This window comes from Crocodylus porosus, unplaced genomic scaffold, assembly GCF_001723895.1.
Source record: "Crocodylus porosus isolate Cpor-Errol unplaced genomic scaffold, CroPor_comp1, whole genome shotgun sequence".
NCBI lineage: Eukaryota > Metazoa > Chordata > Crocodylia > Crocodylidae > Crocodylus > Crocodylus porosus.
The window spans coordinates 34,514,400-34,520,207 of record NW_017728906.1 but is presented as its reverse complement, the minus strand read 5'-3'; positions in this window follow the sequence as shown (position 1 = coordinate 34,520,207).

Sequence of the window (5,808 nt, the reverse complement as noted above, 5' to 3'; positions counted from 1 at the left end):
ATCCCCCAACCCCTGGCCAGCTCCCAGGACCTACCAATCTGCTGCCCACACCCACCCCACATACACCCCCCACACACACAACATACAAGTGCAAGACTGTTTTGAGCTATTATGCAATAGCCTCTATATATGCTACTCAAAAAAACAAATTAGGGCAAAAAATATTTTAAAAAATAAAATTATAGTATGTTATAGTAAATGTTTGATTTTTAGCATATGATTTACTTTTTATTTGTTAAAATGATATCTTCTAAAAGATTTTGTCTATGCGGCCCTCAAGAGCTCACCAAAACTTATTAAAAGGCCTTCCAGTCAAAATAATTCCCCACCCCTGAGTATCCATAAAGTCTTATTATGAGCCTGCTAAGTGCATGTAACAAGATTCACAGTGAAAATGCTAACACCTAATAGAAATGTGAAATTTGATAGCATTTATAACTTTCAAAGGAAAGGAGTTTGAAACTCAGAATGATACCACATACAAAGCAAGTGGATAAGCATGAGTTGTATAAGCAACTCAACAGGCTTGATATATAAAAGGGGTTCTGGTGTTTCCAGTAACATTAAATAGTCTTTCCCAACCTGTATAATTTTTTTTGCCTTATACATAAGCTGTTACACTGTGTAGAGTGAGTTAGATTTGTGTTATCCAGGAAGTACACACTGAAAGAAACCCAGTGGCATAGAATTAATATTAAGAGAGAGAAGTAACATGGAATTAACTCTAATTCTTAAGTCTGGATGTTGCGTTCCAACTTGAGAAGATCTATCTTCCTCATTTCAAACCTTTCGAAGAGAAATCTCTCACTTTTTTGTTAACACCTTTCAGGCTGTTATGAGAATAGAGGGAAAGGTGAAGTCTCAGTTCTATTCCTTCCCCGTGTTCAGACCTCTGCATCTTATATAGTTTTCACAAGTAGTAGCAGTATGAACCTTACAGGTCATTTTTTATTTTGTCAAATTTATTTTGTCAAAATTGCATTAGCAGCAGTTAAAGCACTAGAGCTGGCTTCCGATTTTGAAAGATGACCAAGCATCAGCTTGCGGTCTGTTTATGCCTGGAAGATTTCCTTATAATCATAAGGGCTATAAACTTTTTTTTTTAATAAAAGGTTAGATTCTGCAGAAGTTGATAGGGGCTTACCTGGGAAAGCTTACTATGTTTCCACAGGAATATATATTTAAAGCCCTCTCTGAAATACAGAGTAGTTAGCCAGGTAATTCTATGACTAACCTTTTTTACATAACTTGAATCTCGAAGGGAACAGAATGTATTGTTGCTCCGTTGAAGTATGGCTTTTGTTGAGTTTTACCTGTCTATTTTTAAGCAGGCTTCATTGTTGGACTGCCATATTGCGATGGAGGGAACTTGTAGGTAATTTGCATTTGATTAGCAGTTTTATTAGAGACAAGCCACAATTTAACTGGAAAATAAGTCAATAAAATGAACTAAGCTTCTCAAGCTGATGCTTTTTTCAGAAATTATTTAATAACCTGGATACTTTTTCTGGTTGGTGATACTGGGAGCTAGTGCCAAATGAATGGAATTATAGATACCAATATTTTAAACACATTGATAGAGTATTGCAGAACACTGTACCAACCTCAAATTGACAGGATTTCAATACCTTGTCAATATGAATTCTTATGTCTTATAATGCTTGATCATGTGCTTGATAGAATGCTGCTCTGGGTGTTGCAATGTTCAGTTGAGACATGGAAACTTGATGGCTTCTTCATTTTGGTTATCAGAAAAGAATGAATCGTTCTTGCTGAGATGGGCTACCATGGGCTAGTCTAAAATGTATGTTACCTGATGTATATTTATGTTATCACATTTAGAAAAGACCTTAACACTAATCTTATTACTTGTAATGATGACAAGACTACCATATATCATTGAATCCAAGACGAGTCCCCCAATTCGACATGGGGAAAAAAGGTTCTTTGTCTTGGATTGGAGTACAAGGCAGCACGGGGGCAGGTAAGCCCATGGCTTTGACCTCGACCAGGGCTCAGAGTAGGAGCTGCATCCATTGCCCTGCCCTTCTGCAGCCTATAACCCTTCTGCCCTGCCCTCCCTCCCACCACTCTGCAGCCTTGGACCTGCATTCCACCCCAATGCTACTCTTGTTCTACCCTATTGCCTGCCTCCTTCTCACTCCAAGCTGCTCCTGCTGCTGCTTACCCTGAATTCTGGCTCTGGCTCCTCTCCAGTTCAGGACACAGAGAACATGCTGGCTCTTCCCCCTGTCCAGCCAGAAAGCACCAGCAGTGGCATCAACAGCTCTGGCCCCAGCTCTGACTCTGACCTGGTCACAACTCAAGATAAGGGGATAGGGAGGAAGGGGAGGCAGGGAGGACCAAGTGGGGGAGAGGGCAAGGCGCAAGAGGGGGCTGTCACCTGGGGAACACAGGCACAGGGGGGGTGCAGGCACCATGGGGGATGGGGTAGATGTGGGGGGGCACAGGCAAGGAGGGGCAGGCATGAGTTGGGGCAGAAACCAAGGGGCACAGGTACTATGGGAGGGATCAGGTAGCAGTCGGGGGGCATGTTGGTGAGAGCAAGAGGTAGGGTGCAAGGGGAGGGGGGATAAGAGGTGGGGGTTGACTCACCTGCTACCTGCCCTACCCCCGCTGTGTTCTCCCTGCCACCTGTCCTTCTTTCCTTGTCACAGCATGGTGTGGGGGAAGGGGATACAAATTTAAATCGAACCTCCAATAATTAGATTCTATACAGGGAAAATTATAACAAACTTATACATTTTCCCTGTGTAGAATCTAATCTTTTAGGATTTGGGTAATTACACTAATATGTGACAATCTGCAGACTTCCACACATCAAAAAACTCCACTTTTTTTCCATTTTTCCATGGGAAATGGAAAATCTAGGTCCCTAATTATTACTATTGATTTATGTTAATGATTATAGACTCTGGGCAGGGAGCCCAGGACCTGGGGAAAAGCCTGAAAGCCAGGGACAAGCCACAGGCCAGCTACCTGGGGAGCCCAGGGTCCTGATCAGTGGATCTTCAGCTGACCCTCTGCAGCTAGAGTAAAAGGAGTTAAGGGGCAGTGCTGTAGCAATTAAGTTTGGTGCCTGGGGTAAAGCACACAGCAGCAGCCCACCCTTCCCCTGCACACAGATCTGGGGAGCACATGCCCCCTGTGTTTGCCCAGGAGTGCATGCAGTAGCTGGAGCCACCCTTCCCCCATCCCTGTGCCCCACAAAATGAGCCGCTCATGGCTTCATCCTACACCCTGAACAACTTGGGCACCTTGGCTGGGACTACTGCTTAAAGGGGAGGCCCAGAGGGTCTATGGGGGGATACCACTAACTGATGCCACTGATTACAACTAGGTAAAGATGGCCATCCTCCACTGGTTAGAGGTAGCTGAAGAACTTCACCACCAAATATTTTGCAACAAGAAAGCCCTGGGAACATTGAGGCCCAGCAGTTAGCTCACTTACTCCAGGATGAGGCATGCTAGTAGTTGCATCTTCAAGACAGCGATTCAGGGGAAGTAATGGAGGTCATAATCTTAGAACTGTTTATTTGAGATTTGGAAGGAGTCAGCAAGTTGTGGGTGTAGTGGCTCAAATCTAAGTCAATGTGGGAGGTCCTGAAGCTTGATTATCTGGTGTCAGGGTGCAAACATGCCCTAGGGCAAGGGGAAACGAACCCAGGATCCAGGAAGGCAGGGGTTCCTCCCCATGGGTCAAGACTGTACCACAGCCATCCCAGACTAGGTCGGGTGGTCACTGCTTCCAGTGCGGATGGCCCAGGCATTATAATTATAGTTGTCCCCAAGGAGCCACAGGGGGAATCTGGCAGGCTGTCTGAGAAAAAGAACCAGCCCATGGATAGGAGCCTGCCCCTGTAGAGGAGATGCAGTGCGGGATTGGTGACAGACCGCACACAGGAAAGAAGAAGCACTTATCAGAAGGCTCTCTATATTACAGTCGAGGCCTGGTCAAAGGTCAGTGGATGATTGCTTTGGCAGACACTGGCTCCATGTGGATGGTGATACAATGGGAACTGGTGCAGGAAGTAGATCCCCCAAAGGTAGGCCACCAAGAGGTGATCTGCCTTCATGGCAAGCCCCAGACCTACAAAAGGGCCTGGGTACAGATTGAGGGGAATGCCCACCAAGTGCTAGTGTGCCTAGCCAGGCACTTGGCTTACCCAGTGTTGTTAGGCTGGGATTGACCCCACTTGCAGAAACTGTTGGGCACACTCACTCAGTGGAAGACAACCTGGCCTTGGCCTAAGGTAGAGGGGCCAAGCATGAGTTCTGAAAGACCGATCTGCATGGGGGAGACTGACTTGGATAGGCAGCAGGAGTTAGATACATAACAGTTTGTGGTAGGGCAGTCCTGGGAGGATGGCTTTAGGGGAGTATATGAAGAAGGCATTGCCCAGGTGGAGGAAGAGGTGATGTGGCCTGACCTGGCATGGATGGTGCCCCGATTCAAGGTAAAGGGGGGGCGGGGGGTGGATTATACTGAATAGACCATGGGCTGGGGATGTGCTGAAAAGTTACCAGAGGGCCCTGCTAAGAGTTGCCTATGACCTCCCTACAGGAGGCCACCTAGGGGAGGATATAATTAGGGATAGCTTCTTAGATAGGTTTTATTGGCTGGGGATCCACCAGGAGGTAGGACAGTTTTGCTGATCCTGCCTCGAATACCAACTGACACACCCGGGATGTCTGCCAAAAGCCCCTGCTGGCCACCATGCTGTTCATAGAAAAGCCTTTTGAGCAGGTGACTATGGACATTGTAGGGCATTTGTAACTCAGGGTTCCAATACATTTTGGTCCTGGTGGGCTATGCCACCCAATATCCAGAGGCAGTGCCTATGAGAAAGGTAAACACAGGAAAGGTAGCAGAGGAATTGCTCAAGATTTTTACCCACGTGGGACTGCCAAACGAGATATTAATTTCATAGATTTCATAGACATTTGGGCTGGAAGAGACCCCAGAGGATCATCGAGTCCAGCCCCCCGTGCTTTTCCAGGCTGAATAGCTCCATTACTCTCAGCCTCTTTTCATAAAGTCTGTTTTCCTGCCCTCTGATCATGCGCGTGGCTCTCCTCTGCACCCTCTCAAGTTTCTCCACATCCTGTTTGAATTGCAGAGCCCAAAACTGGACCCACTACTCCAGCTGTGGCCTCACCAAGGGGAAGACGAGGGTGGAGGAATCATAGGACTCCCAGACCAAGCAACGCCCGCAAGTACTGCCCAGCCTAGACCAACGAGTGAAACGTATACACAGGTAAGTGACAAGGGCCAGGGCAATGCTGTGATTAGGGGGCCAGTACACACATCCATAGGAGGCCTCAAATGCCTCTACACAAACGCCCGTAGTATGGGAAACAAGCAGGAGGAACTCACCCTCCTGCTGGCTGACACCAACCCAGACATAGTGGGGATCACTGAAATGTGGTGGGACTCAACACACAACTGGGTGGTTAATGTCAAGGGCTATAGGCTGTACAGGAGGGACAGAACAGGGAGGAAAGGTGGGGGCGTGGCACCCTACATTAAGGAGGAATACACATCCTCATCCATTAATAAAGAATCAGCGGAAGGGAACTCTGAAGCGCTTTAGGTTAGATTACAAGGCAGTTGGGGGGGAAGAGACTTAACAGTGGGGGTCTACTACAGACCTCCCAACCAAGGGGAAGAGCTCGACCAAGAATTCTTAGGTCAGCTCATGGAGGTAGGATGTGGTCATCCTGGGGGACCTGAACTTCCCAGACATCTGCTGGGAAGAGCAGTCAGCCAGGTCTGACCGCTCACGT